The 14967-nt window shown below is 43.0% G+C and overlaps 1 protein-coding gene across 3 annotated transcripts in view; it reads left to right on the top strand.

Annotated features, from left to right (window-relative positions):
• SYN3 (synapsin III) overlaps positions 1–14967 on the top strand; it is a 179650-nt gene that overhangs the window by 128855 nt on the left and 35828 nt on the right. The window lies entirely within an intron of this gene.

Here is a 14967-nt window from a genome sequence, read left to right on the forward strand (position 1 = left end):
ATTTTTACTTGGTTAATTTAAAGATATGGAGGAGTTGGGGAAACTAATATGGAAGAGATGATGAATTTATTGACTGTTGCAAAGACTGAAATAGCAATGAAATGGAAATGTTCAGAAATGCCAAGAATGTATGGTTAGATATTAAGAATTTGGCAGGTAGCTGTATTAGTCAAAACGATAAATATAATAAGGGCATATGAAGGACATAAAGCTCACATCAATTCCCCAAGGAATCTAGTTTATTTATCCAGTTTTGGAACATTAATTCAGGAAAACAAAATGGACCAGAAAATTTATTCTCAGACTTGTAATCAATCTATATTTATGAAAATAATAAGTTAAAACACTTAACTTGTAAAAAGGAATCGAACAGAGTGGCCACGCAAAGCAGTTCTTCCAGAGTGGTGCAGTGGTTTGAATGCTGGAATGAGCCTTGGGAGATCCAGGTTTTAGTCCCCACTTGGCCACAAAACTCACTTGAGTACTTTTGGCCAGTCACCAACTTCCACAGAGACCTATCTGAGGAGGATAAAATGGAATGAGGAACCATATTAGCTGTCTTGCATTTCTTGCAAGAGGGAAAATGATGGATATAAATGTAGGAAGGAGGAGAGGGAGAAGCATCAAAATTCTTATAAAGGAAAGAGAGTTAGAATGAAAGACCCAAAAGTTGGTATATGCAGACTTTAAGTTGCAAAGGCATGCAATATGTGAAACTGTATGATGGAATTTACAGCTTATACAGGTCAGATACTAAGGTGGATCCCTTAACTTCTAATTTCCTTGCTTTTAGGTGCATGAATGAATTTGGAAATGCCTTCTTAGTCTGATATATATTACCGGCTCTGCCAGCTAGAAGCTGGGCATAACGGGTGGAAAGCAAATGGCCCACGATGGCTGTTGCAGCTGAGTGATGACAGACTGCCCCTTGCACTGGGTGTTACAATCATGCCCACTTTCCCAGTTTTGCCCGATATAGATGTTGGTCAAGCCTCAAACTAATCATTCCTGCTAGTTGGTGGGGCACAGACCTTCATCATGTCCTCCCATCCAAGTGCCCTACAGAATGGGTCACCAGCATGTGTTCCCATGAGAGTAAAAGCAGTTTGGCTTTTACTTCGTTACCTATCCCCAAGCCTCCCTTCCCCTGCCTGGCAGAACAGCACTTCCTTTCCAATAGGTGGAGATACTGCTTCTTCAGCAAGTCTTGAATGTTTGTATCAGAGAAGTCTGCGCCTTAGCAAGCTGCCCAGATATACTGTTCTCTGCATCCTTCCTTCCTTGGATTGGTCAATCAAAATTGTGGTTATTTGCAATGTGAGTGGTATAAAAAGTCTGAAAGCCAAATGAGCAGGTACTGTATCTCCAAAGCTTCCGTGTTTCTGTCTGGGAAACAGACGTTTCCTGCCTTTTCAATGGGGATTTTGTTTCTTTTTTAGTTTTTCAAATATATATGCATGGATTTTCACGCATTCCCTTCAAAGACTGGCGATAAAGCCAGCTAGCAAAGCACCCAACACCGTCACTGCTGTCACTTCCCCCTCCCCCTGGGCCCTGAAATGTGCATTGAAGCAGGGCAGGAGGAGGAGGTAGATGCGATCGTCTGCCCTGGTGTGGACTTGGCTACCAGCCCCAGATCCCTTATGGAGAAGTGAAGCTCTGTGCTTAGTTTCCTCTGAGGAGGCCTCTCACTGAGGACCCTCTCCCCACCAGAAGTAATGCACAGAGCATCAATTTCCTGCTGCGGATTTCTGAGCGTTCTATCATAGAACTGGAGGTGGCGGAGTCATTTCAGCTGCTTTATCTATTTAGAGTGTTAATTGTTTTAAAGCGTTCAGTTAGAAGTATCCATGGAGGCCATTCGTAGGCTGAAAAGCAATTCAGAAATGTAATTAATAAATAGAAAAAAATGTACTTTCATGTCTAGATCCTCAGAAGCAAGAATATCTTTTAGCTATCTGAACTGAGTTAGAAGATGATCTGTTTGGGACTGCAAAACCAGTTATTTCTCCAATGCATCTTTAAACTGCTGTCCAGCCTTCTGCATCTCCAGCATTATAACAGTGCATTTATATCCTGCCTTTTTTCTTATTGTGAGAAGCTCAAGGCAGCTTGCAGAGCTCCATTTTATCTCCACAGCAGCACCCTGTGAGGCAGGCCAGGCTGAGAGTTTGTGGCTTACTCAAAGTCACCCAGTGAGCTTCATGGCTGAGTGGGGACCAGGACCCGGTCCACATTCCAACACCTTCTCCACTACACTGGCTCTCATATTAATTGATTAATATTATTTAATTATTAATTAGTTACTATCAATGATCTTATATTATGCATAAGATATATCAAATGTATATATTATATTCAGTCTGGATAGGATAAAATATCATTAAACCTTGATTTTATAAAAAATAAAAGGCTTTTATTTACATATTACCATAACAAGGTCCAATTTCTATGTAAATCATTGGTTACGAACTGTACAATCCTATATGTGTCTACTTAGAAGTAAAACTTGTTGCTCTCCATGGGATGTAATCCTGAATAAATGTGTATGGGATTGAACCTTTCATCCTGTTCCTGTTTCCCCTGAAAGATATTAGTTTTTCCCTTTGTCTGAGGAAGAGCAAAGCAATCACATGAAGGGAGAAACAGATGTCTTGCTGCCCTACACATGGAGTGGCTTGTTCATATTTGTCTCCTTTAGTGCTGTGAGATGACGTATTGCCACAGAATGAAATCAGCTCTGCCCACCGCCTTTTCCCGTAAAATGAGGGGATCCCGCCCCCGCCCTCCATAGACAGGAAAGACTGATTGAGTGGGCTTCAACAGACCACAGCCTCAGACATGCCCAAGGAAAGAAGGAGAGCTGTGTGCTATTCCCAAAAGAATTTCTCTGCTTCCTGCTACGTACTGTTCCCAACCCCGGTGCTCTTCGATGTGCAAACATATTATTTAAGAAGAAAAATAATGACTCCAGTTAAGGAGGCAATGGTTGCAGGGGACAGTGAGAAGGGAGGGGAAAGAGCGTTTGGTGCTTTGACAAGTGCCTGGTCTTTAGGAAAGGAAGAAGTTGCGGGGCAAGAGCCAGATGTTCTCTATCCCAAATTGCACCTATTTTTTAGGTTGCTCGCAGACATGGGGGGACCAAAGCTGTCAGCGTGCCTTACAGCTGCAAGTGAGCCCACAAGGGGCTTGTACATGAAGCTGACTGGGGAAAGGTTTAGGACAGGCAAGAGAAAGTACTTCTTAACACAACATGTAGTTAAATTATTGAATGCACCGCCATGGGAAGTAGTGATGGTCTCCAAACTAGAAGGCTTCAAAAAGGGATCTGACAGGTTTGTGGAAGGAGAGACTATCTGTGGCTTACTAGCACTTCTGGCTATGTGCTACCTTCTTCACCAGAGGTGGCATGCCTGCATACACCAGCTGATGAAGAACTTGGACAGGTGAAGTCCTGTACCCATCCTGCCTGAGGGATTCTCTGAGCCACCGTGTGTATGGAATGCTGTACTAAATAGACCTTTGCTCTGATCCAGAATGGTTTTTCCATGTTTCTGTAGACAGATCTCATAATGATCACAGCTGGTCTAAACAATGGACCAGCAAACATCATCTATGCCTAGTAACATAATGCTAATGTACAAATCTACAGTGTTGCCACACGTGGAATACTGCATGTAGATACAATCATGTCATCTGAAAAAGGAGCTAGACAACATAACAGAAAAATGTGTCTAAGATTCTCTCCACACTACCAGTTGTTTAGATTATCTGCTCTAGAGAAACATGCTGCAATGAAAACACTGCAAAAATCTGCTCTTGTACAGCACTTAGCAACATAGTCATAAGGAATTATAAAAGCCTACATCTCAGAGTTGTGGTGCTCGTGAACAAAACTCAAGGTTGTACAGTGCTTTGTACCTGAAGTGTGATATCAAATCCAATGATGGATCATAACTGTGGAAAGAAAAGACATTCAGCATAATTTTTGTTACCATGATTCTGACCTTCACGGATCCTTTTTTGTAATAGTTCATTTAGTCATTCTCAGAAGAATGTAAAAATATTCATACTTGATCAGCCCATTGGGTTCATGTTACCCAGTATCCTGGTTTCTTTAGCGACAACATTTGGATGTTTAAGTTTACAGTTTCATAGTCCCTGAGAGGGTGACATGCGAGCCGCAGAATTTCCTTTTGATCTTCCCCTCACAGGGCAGACAGCGTGGGCCAGCCTATCTAACCTCATCCGCATGACTGTGAAAAAGTCCACATCTGGTGCTTCTCTGACATCAGAATGCTGATGTTCTGAATATGTCCTAAAACAAACAGGAGGACACCTCAGTCCTGAAGTTAGCAAAGCTAAGAACATAAGTAAAGCTACTCTGGACCAGCCCAATGTTCCACCAGACCCAGCATTCCATTCACATGGAGACAATCCTTCTGTCCAGAGGATTCCCAAGGCAAAATGCGAACACAGTTCCCTCCTGCCCAAGATCCTATGAGCATTCCTATTTGGAGGCTCCTAGCATTTACAGAGAAACACCTAATCACACCATCCCTTTTCAGATGTGCACCATATATGTTTGGACACTTGGGACTCTTTGACCGCTCTTGCCATATGCTTGTGGTTTATTCCTTCCCCTCTTACATTTGGGCAATCAGAAACTACTTTTCTTCTCATCCCCTAGGGATGATTTAACCCAAACCAAATGCTCCCCAGCTCCAGTCAGGGTTTGTTTTAAAAACTGCTCTGCCACCGTTTTTATGTTATATGCCAGCTGACTGGTTCCATTTTGGTTCAAATGGAGCCCATCCCTCCCACACAGGCCTGGTTTGACCAAAATCTTCACTAGTGTCTAACAAGTCTGAACACCTCCTTTCCACATCGCTGTCTCATCCATACCCAAGTCTTCTCAGCTGCCTAGATGGCCCAGCAAGTGGAACAGGTAGCATTTCCAAGAAAGCTACTCCAGTAGCCCTGGATTTCTACCTTCTACTGACCAGTCTAACTTTGGCTTCTATAACCTCATGACTATAGTTCACCACATCACTGGTACTAACATGAACCATAACCACTGACTCCATCGCAGCACTAATCCACAGGATCCACTGCAGACCCACCTATCCAAGTATTTAATGATTGGATCCCCTACCATCATAAGCCTCCTGCCCTCCAGAAGCACATTCTCAGTGTCAGAGAACAAATGTTTTCCTTTCAAGAAATGGGCCCCTTCTAAGAGATCCTTTACGTCTCCCTTGGAATGATACCCTCCTTTCCCAAGACCCCCATTTTCCACGACAGCATCTCAGCTGTCTTCAGAAAGCTGATCTGATCTGCTGGCTGCAGCCACTTGGTGTAGACCTTCATTTTGCCCTCAATGGCCACAGATTTTGCAGTTCTTTGTTTATTTAAAAAAATGTTTGACTATAGAAACGGATACATCTGTTGTATCACCTTAAGAATGTCTATATATAGACATTTTAGCAGTTTTAGCAGCAGAGTTAATAGACTATTCCCTTCCTCAACACCTCTCCTATCTTTTGGCATGTAAAAGGATTTTAAACATTTGGGTGGGGGTTGCCTTCTCCTACTTTTAAGTCAACTCATTCTAGAAGGCAAGCAATCTCACTCAAGATAAGATACTATCCAATGGTAGCCTAACTTAAGCACATTCATTTCAAAAGGGCTGATCTAGGTAGGGCAATTTTAGATACGACCCAGAACAGGCAGGGGAGGGAGGGTCTGCTTTTTTTTTTACCACTTCATTTAAATGAAGTAGTGCTCCCTGCTTGTTTTCTAATTGATGAGTTTCCACCGTGTTGCACAATGTGCACATAAAGAAAATATTCATTTTCTTTGCACTCCATACTGCCTTTTAAAAAGATTTCTGTATTTAGACAGGTGGCAGCTAACTATTTATTGGCCCAAAACCGAGATTGCATGGGCAGCGCTTTGAATGTATGAGTTCTTTGCTGTTCCTCTACTCGTCTGGATTTGTTTTTACAATTCTCATGGCTGAAATGCTGACAAAATGAAAAGGGTTGGGGGGAGGTGTTTTAAATACGCTTTTATAGTGAACCTGAACTATGTCTCATTTTACCATTGGGAAGGACTCTGGAGTCATATAAAAGCTGGTTTAAATGACACAGTCTTGGAAAGTCAGAGGGAAAAGTTTAAAAGCACTGGGTCTAGCCTGGATTCCACCAGCCACTACAATAGCATGCTGTAACCAAACCAGCCATTATGAACAGAGGCCTGTGGTCTGTGGTTTGTTTCTTCCAGAATACAAGAGGCGACCCCTGTTATGCTTTAGCTTTTCAACGGCAATTATGGGAACAAGAGTCAAAAGTGCTGGGTGGGTGTTTAAAGGCTTGTTCACACTTGTGGTTCACCATGAAGCGAAGGGACCACCATCCAGCAGGGACACTAGCAAGAGTCTTTCATCTCAGCAACAAGGACTACACTAACTTCCTGTCAGTGGTTAATTCTGCAAAAGAAGAGTGCCAGAGCCCTGGTTGCCCAAGCAACTCTGCTGTCAACCCACCCAGAAGACCTGTTTCTAAACCCACACATGTAAGGGTAGGGAAGACTTGCCCAAGCCATCTAGCCGATCATGGCAGATGCCTTGGTGGATCCAAGACCTGCATTCCAGCATTTTGATACCCTCCACTGATCCTGTTTATCCCAATTCCTTGGCCTTGCTCCTTGTAAATCACTGTCATTCTTTTGTCCATGCTATCACAGAATCATAGAATAGTGAAGTTGGAAGGGTCCATGAAGGCCATCAGGTCCAACCCCTGCTGTTGCATATTTTTACCATATTTTTACCTTGGTAAATTATTGGACTGGCAGCCAGCAGTAAATGAACCGTGGTGAACCATGGTGCATGTCATTCACCATTATGAATACCCAAATTTCCATCAATAATCACTTCAGTTTACTGGGTTGTTACCATGATTAAAGCCACCCAAGAACCCAAGAACAACCCACGAGTCACTTTCCCTACTTTCTTCCTATGTTTGCTTGTGGGACAGTTATTAACTTGATGCTACAATAATTTACTGGTGTTATCATTGGTTAGGTCTCCATTCCTTTCCCAGGAGGCCATCGCAAGTGTTGATGTGTACGCATGAACAGTAAGGCCCCATGCAATATGAGCCCTGCCAACTCATACAATGTAGCAGCTGAAATATATTCTGAACTATTTACACCAGGGGTGGGCAAATTTGGGACCATTTCAGCCCCTGGGAAGAGCATTGCTGTCACACAGAGATCAATTTTTGTAGCAACAGCACAAAAGGGTTGGCACTGCCCAAGCTAATTTGGTGGCAAAATGCAATAGTGACCGAAAAAGTGGACATTGACTTTAAAATAAGGTATGTCCCTTGCCTTAAAGCTAAATTCTGCCTGTCTAGGCCACTGTTGTATCTTGTTGCCAATATCTGGCACCAAAACAACAGCAGCAGCAGATTTGGAGGGCCCTGGGGTACACTCAAGACAAAGGGGGTACAGGGTGTGCATTGCCAACCATGTGCCATCCAGGTTGCCTGTTTCCCCTCTGTCTGCCCCATGCTTAAGGAGAAGGAAGGAAGCAAGCAAGCTTCCTCCCCCTCCTTTCACTTGGTAAGCAGCAGCTGGAGATGGGCATAGATCCCTTTTTCTTTTAACACAGGTGGCATGATATATAGTTTCAAAATGTGTCAGAATGCTTGCTGGAGGTAATGGCTTCTGCCTGGAGCTAGCCCAGCCAAGAAGCTCCATGAGAAATTAGAAATAGATACTGAACTAGGGATTCCAATCTTTTTGGTCCATTAGCAGGTGATAGCAGCAAGGGTAACTGAGTGTCTTTTTATAGCAATAGGAGTGTTTCGCAGGGTGAATGCATTGGCTGCTGGAGCAAAGTGCCCATCAAACCTGCCATCTTCTCTTCCTGGAATGCCATGTGGACACAGAGGTGCAGTAAGACATGAAGAGCACAGCTGTGATTGTCTGGACCTTCATCCCACAGTGGCAACCAGGCTGCTTGCCTGACATGCGGCAGGTGGGGGGGGGGGGGTAAAAGAAAGGGAAACTATTGTGGTCATGGCCACAGATGGGACATTTTTGAGGACCCTCCAGGTTATGCGACCTCCAAATGTGCTCCTTGTGATCCAGCCTAGCAACTGCATCGTGTTTATAACATCATAGGGTTATTTTGCTTTTCTAGTACATTTTGACTAAAGTAATAAACACCCCAATCACTTTTAAACCAGTGGAAGACAGGTGATTACAGTGTAAATGCAAAAGACCCAGTTTGTGGATAAATATTATTTATTTATTTAAAACATTTCTATGCCGCCCCCATTGCAACAAAGCCTCGGGGCGGCTCACAAAGAATACATAAAACATACAAAAAAAATTATACCGTCCCAGCCTCAGAAGTGCTGCCTTGAAGCAAGTCTTTTAGATCCCCTGCAATGGAACGAGTACTGGTTGGCCATGTGTCCTAGCTCCACACAGGATGGTTCTCTGTTTGAATGAGTCCCCCATTCAAGCGTAGCTTTCCCTTTCCTTGTGCACCAGCCTGCTACTGTGCCTTCACACAAGCCTGAAGGCTTGGTAAGCACGCTCAGAACATGCTTGCAATGCTTGGGTAGCCAGCAGCCCTGTTTTGTCAGGATTTGCCATCACAAGACTGCATTCACCCAAACACTCTTGCAAAGCCTTCTCCAAATCTTTGTGTGACTGTGCAAAATGTTTAAGGCAGCCAGGGATGTTTGAGGGTTCGGCCTGCATGACATCCTCACCCATCCTCACTGTAGCCCTATGCATGATGTGTGTAACTGCCTACAGGGACAAAGCATGATTTTTCTGCCCTATATCATCCTTCCCCAACTTCTTCCTCCGGATTTTGTCAATTACAACTTCCAGGATTCCTAAAGATTGGCCAAGCTGGCTGTGGCTGATGGAAACTGAAGTCCAAAGCATTTTGTGGGCACCAAGTTTGGAAAGGTGCTCTCCATTTTCAGGGCTTGCCCTTCCATTCAGAAAGGCAGCGACTAGATTTATTTATTTCCATGTATTTATAGGCCACCTCTAATCGCCAAGGACTTCCTAGGTGGGTTCAGGTGGCATCATGGAGCAGGGCATAGACAAAGTCAAGAATCGCTAACTGGATCTTTCAGTTCTGCTGTAGTGCCATTTGGGTCAAGTTCAGGCAGCAATGTTGGCTTAACAAGAGATCCTAGAGCTCTGCTGACACAGGTGATGTTCTTGGCAGAGCTTTAGCAGGGCATCCCAAAATTCCTCACCTTAAGGACAGAGAAATTTGGAAGACAATTCCACTGAATTTCTCCAGAGGAATGAGAAATTGTTAACAATTTTTTACATGTACGGCTCCCCTTTGGCAGGGCTTTTAGCTTCTTTCTTTTTAGTAAGGGTTTTCAACAGAATCTACCATGTAGGCAGATTGAAATCCATTTTGCATTCACCATAATACAGGAGAGTTTGCGCTAGGGGACTTTCTTATGTATGACTTCAGGGATGAGGTGGAGCTGGTATGCCACTAACCTGTCCTCCAACTTCCTGAAAGTTTTCTTCTCCCATGAAATGAATTTTCATTGTTTTGCAGTATTCTCAGGGTGTTTCATAAATTATTTTATGGTGTTTTTGAGCTTACCTAATTTGACCTAGTCTCCCAGGCTGCCTGTACTTCCTGATCTGGATTTTAAAAAATGTTCTGTGGGAGAAATTACCTCATGATGTCTTACACTGGGCTTTGACTGAAGTGTAGGAAGCTGAGGGGACTACAGGAGGCCAGAGAGAAGACTATTCGGTGAAAAACAGGCCAATCTTGCTCACTCCTTGGCTACCTCCTAAATCAGAGAAGCCCAAGCAACCCATCCCCAACCCACAAGGGTTTCTCCAAAGCTTCTATTAAATGGGATGAGAACTGCAAAAAAAAAAAAAAAAAAAAAACAATAAGAGGGAGAAACTTTTGGCAGAGCACTTTTAGATACACTGAGAATCAAGAATGGCTCCCCCGAAACCTACGTTCAAATTACAAAGTATTTTTGCAGAGCTGAGGTTTGGGAATTGCTGTTGCTGACTGGGGAGGGCAGCCAATTTATCTCTGACATGACAGTCACATTTCTTAATTTACAAGCCCACCATGTTCCATCCGTGTGATCAATGCAAGCATTTTAAAAAATTCAAATGATTTCATCCTGTTTGTTTTCCTGTTTCTCTGAAGAAAGCAAATATTAACAAAACAAATACTCTGAAGTTCACTGGTTTATTTTGTCCATGATTTCAGTACAAACATGTTTGTTCTGGTTAAACTCTTGCAATGCCCTCTCTTAATTATATTCAACACCCTCCCATGAGAATTGTGACTGAGGTTATACAAATACACAGTTCCTGATTCCAGCCATTTCGGCTTCACTTTGGTGTTTGTTGTGCCCATTACTGCTAGTATATAGCCAAATAATGACTAAAGCTGAAACCCTACCCAGATTTATTTAGGAGTTAGGCCCACTGAACACAGTTGGACTTACTTCTGAGGAAACATGTGTGGGATCAGACAATGACAGCCCTAAAAGTTCACTTTCTTCTGTTTATCTGAGATCTTGTTCCATCAGCTCTATGCTCTCCTGAGATCTTGTTCTATCAGTAATATGCATTGTACTGGGCAATTGGGAGATGCTCCAGAACATCTTTCAGGGGGGCAGGAGGCTGCCAGATGAAGGAAAAGGTAAATCCCAGTCGACAACTGGTGGTCTCCCTGCACAATACTGGATGTAGAGCTAAGTCTCCTCCCAGAGTGAAATGAGGCCTGTGGTTACTAGGGAGAGTAATTTCTTCAGGGTGGCACTCCCACAATGAAATTGCCTCCACAGAAAAGTTCACCTGGTACTTTCTTTATACCCTTGCCAGCACTTGGTGAAGGCCTTTTTCCAGACCCTTTTGAGTCCCTTCTCTGAAATCTGCTTTCAGGACAACACAATTTTAAAATATGAGCTGCTGGTTTATGATGTAAATGCCCCTTGGACTGTCCAAAATGGTCCATCCCTGCTGCAGACTGTGGGTATTTGGAGTCATGATGCCAGCCGCCCATTCTAACATAAGCACCCTGCTAAACCGACTTGGAACCACAATTTCCTGGGCTCACTTCTTCTGGAGTTTGGTATTCAGAAGTCACCTGCTTCTCCTTGGACTGCAGGGGTTGAAACTGTATCTCCCAGAGACCTTCCTAGTGAGTCGTACTCTGCCTTCTACCCACCCAAGCATCCTGCTGTTTGACATACCACCCCTTTGCTCTGCAATTAGAGCTGCTTTGGCATTCCCAGGATGGAACTGTCAGCAACTTCTCAGGCCTTATTATGTGCTATCATGCATTCACGGGCTGTCCCTAAAAGCGAGCTTTCAGTCCAGTTCAAACAAGTTCATTCTCACATAGAAATAAGCCTCCTTTTGGCCTGATTTTCTGCTGCTGTTGTGAGTTACAAGCAGGAAGGCCTGCCTTTTCATTGTTTTTCCACCTCATCTACACACTTTCTTTTGTTTAAACTTTCATTTATCATCCTTCTTCCATGAAATAGTTGATCCTCTACAGTTTTAGGGCACAGTCCTATGTGGATTCCTGTAAATTCCTGTGAATTCAGAGCAAGGAGGAGCGCAAAGGACTGACGTATGCTTCCTGTACACTCAGAAACATTTGAACAGCAGATTTCAGCTGTCTGTATGTTTTCCCCCTCCTTGTAAGGAGGGACTGAGGCATGGGCTAGATTTGGAAGAAGCTGGGGGTGCCTTGCCCCTGCCTTCCCTGTCCCACAGAATTGCTCCCAGCACCTGTCCCAAAGGTAAACGTCTGCCTCCAGGCAACATGGCAAGAACCACACCAGCTAAGAGGGCAGAAAGAGGCTCTCTGGAGTCTTTTCCAAGGGCTCCATGTGGACCACACATTTCCTTTGGCCAACCACCCAGCGTCAACTCGCCAAAGGACTGTGCCTTTAGACCCTTGCGGTTCAAGTTGTGATTTAAGTAAGGCTGAAGACTGATTTACATGGAAGAATGGATTGGTTGAGAGTTTCTCTGCTTGATGAGGCCAGAACCTCTTCTGTCTCTTCTCCAGAATGTATTCCTAGTCCCAAGAGTAATACGAGATGCTGGAAGTTTAGTTGTTGCTTCCTGTCCAACCTTTCTTGATGTGAAACCAACATAACAAAGTGCTTTACTGCCAAACAATGTACTGAAATGTGCTTATATATAGAATTGCCACAGATGGAGATAACAACCCTCATCTATATTTAGGTCATGCCAGGTTCCTATGCAAAGAGAGATAATTGATAATTGGAACACGAACAACATCTTTTATCTGTTCTTAAAGTTAAACAAATAAAATTCGGGCTTACCAGCTAAAAATGTAAATTCATCAGTATGTATCTAATCTATCCATTGTGCTAAGATCTGAAGCCTATACAGTCCCTGGATAATTTGGTGCTCTTTTTCCAAGAAAGCCAGGGCAGTGAGCAGTAGACAGAATACCAAACAGAATACTTGCCAAAAATCCTTATTGGAAGTTACCTCAAAAAATAAAATCTCCATGTCCAACCTCATGCTTCAGGAACATATGATGCTCCAGTCCAAATCACTTGAATTTACATGGAAAACATCATGGATTGTATCCAGTGTTAGGACTACTTAAAGTAGACTAACTGAAATGAGTGTGCCTTGAGTCAGAATAACAATGGATTCATCTCCATCATCTTTCTTGCTGTTGAGAAGCCAAGACGATGCTTTTGGATAGAAATATGCTGCAGTAGAACTAGAAAAAAATGAATAACTGCATTTCATATTTTTCATCAGTTTTACGCTACATTCTCATGCATGCTTACCTGGAAATAGGCATTCCAGTTACCTGGACTAACACGCATAGACTTGTGCTGCACAATGAGTATTTTAGTTTGAATATAGCTTTCTATGGAATAAATTTAATTATATAGAGAGATAATTGATGGCTCTGAAGGCTTGTTCCTGTAATGAATTCCATGTCACAGCAGCTTCACTGGCTAGTGGTCTATTTCCGGACACAGTTCAAAGTAGCAGTTAAAACCTACAAGCCCTGCATACCTTCAAGTTATCTGAAGGACTGCATACTCCCATATGAATCTGCCAAGGTTTTAGGATCCTTCTGTCCCACAAGCATCAGAGGCACATTTGATGGAATTTTGAAAGACGGTCTCCTCAGTGGTTGTTCCTATGTTCTGAAGCTCCTTGATATGGGATGCTCATCAACCCCCATCCCTGATTATGTTCCACCAGCAGGACGAAACATTTTTAATTAGACAACTCATAAACTGACTTGCTAATGCATAGTAATTGGTTTTAACTGGTTGGCTTTTCATTGATTTGATTCAGGCACAAATCTTTGGTGTCCCAACATCATTTGGGAGACCATAGGATTTTTCTCGTCCTCCAGCCTTGGTATTCAGACACTGCTGCTTGTGTTTTTGCCCTCTCCTTTCACAGCTGACACAGAAAGTGATCGCAACTGGGCCAGAGAGGGAAGGAGAGGGGAAGGGCTGGGGCTTCAGAGTTGCACTGCTTCCAGCCAGTGCCCCAGCCCCTCTCCCTTCCCCTTGTCAGCCCTAAATCTAAGACCAAAAATGGCAATTTAGATAAAACGCAGCCAAGAGCAGCTCCACCACACCTTGCAGCTTGCATCGCATGCTCACAAGTCTCTGCGTTTGGAGGCTTACAAGCATTAGCCATGAGAGGATACAGTTTTGCCCTCCATGTTTGACATGCCTTGTTTTTCTGTCTTTTCTTTTCTTACCTTTTGTTTTATTATACTCTATTTGGATGATCTGGGATACAAATGTGACAAACAAATAAACAAACATGCAAGCATGGGGAAATAATTTTGCTAATAATCATCAGGTTTCCAATTGCCCTCATTAGGGAGACAGAAAACACACTCATTTTACTACAGCTGACAGTTCCTGTGAGCTTTCTGGTGGTTTAAATTAGCTCTCTGCAAGAGCTGACAGCTATTCTTCCCCCATTATACAACTATTATCAGGAGAACTAGGAACAATTTGTTTCCAATTACTTGAGGTGTTCAGAAAGGTCCCTAGTATGTGAAAATTACATATAGTTCTCAGGTTAAAAGTTTTTTTTAACACTTAGCGTGTTGGGAGGAAGAGACTGCAGATTTTATGTACTGTACAATGTAAAATTATACACATTTAAACAATGAAGAAGAAAGAGTGAGCCAAAGCAAGTGGCCAAAATGTTGCATTTCCAAATTATTTTCAGAAGTGGCTTCTGTGGAGAAAACCAAGAAAGCTGCTTCCAAGCAGCTGCCTTTAACCAAACACAGAAATCTACAAACCCCCAATCTTTTGAGCTGAATGTACAGCCAAGGTTTTGGTCAATTGTTTAAAACCAGTGTGTGAAATTCAGTTTTCTCTTCACCCTTCTGCATCCCTTCCCACTGATAGAATTATTTCTGTCCCAAAGCCCTCAGTGGAGTTCTCCTCTTGGCCTACCTGGGTCCCCAGTGCAATTAATAAACCTGGTTGTCCACGCTCAGGAACCAGGTGCTTAATATCCCGTGTTACCCCAGCAGCTCAAACAATGGAAGAAAGGGGGGCTTGCCTGTCTTAGGGAACAACCAGTTTAGCCTACTTTTAAATAAATAAAGAAATAAAGAAACATAGCAAGTTAATGTCTGCTTTACATTGTGACCTGTTGGTGACTCTCTGGGCATGATCAGCTGGGTGCAATGCATCTGGCCAAGGCGACTTCTTTTATATTGTTATCTATTTTATATTGTTGGTTTTATGTTGTTATTTTTGTATTGTATTGTATTTTATTCTGTGCTGTGAGCCGCCCCAAGGCTTCAGCAAGGGGCGGCATAGAAACGTTTAAATAAATAAATAAATAAATAAAATTATCTTTGCTCATAAAAAGGACTGACCA

Source organism: Varanus komodoensis, unplaced genomic scaffold (genome assembly GCF_004798865.1).
Source record: "Varanus komodoensis strain SLA01 unplaced genomic scaffold, ASM479886v1 scaffold39, whole genome shotgun sequence".
NCBI lineage: Eukaryota > Metazoa > Chordata > Lepidosauria > Squamata > Varanidae > Varanus > Varanus komodoensis.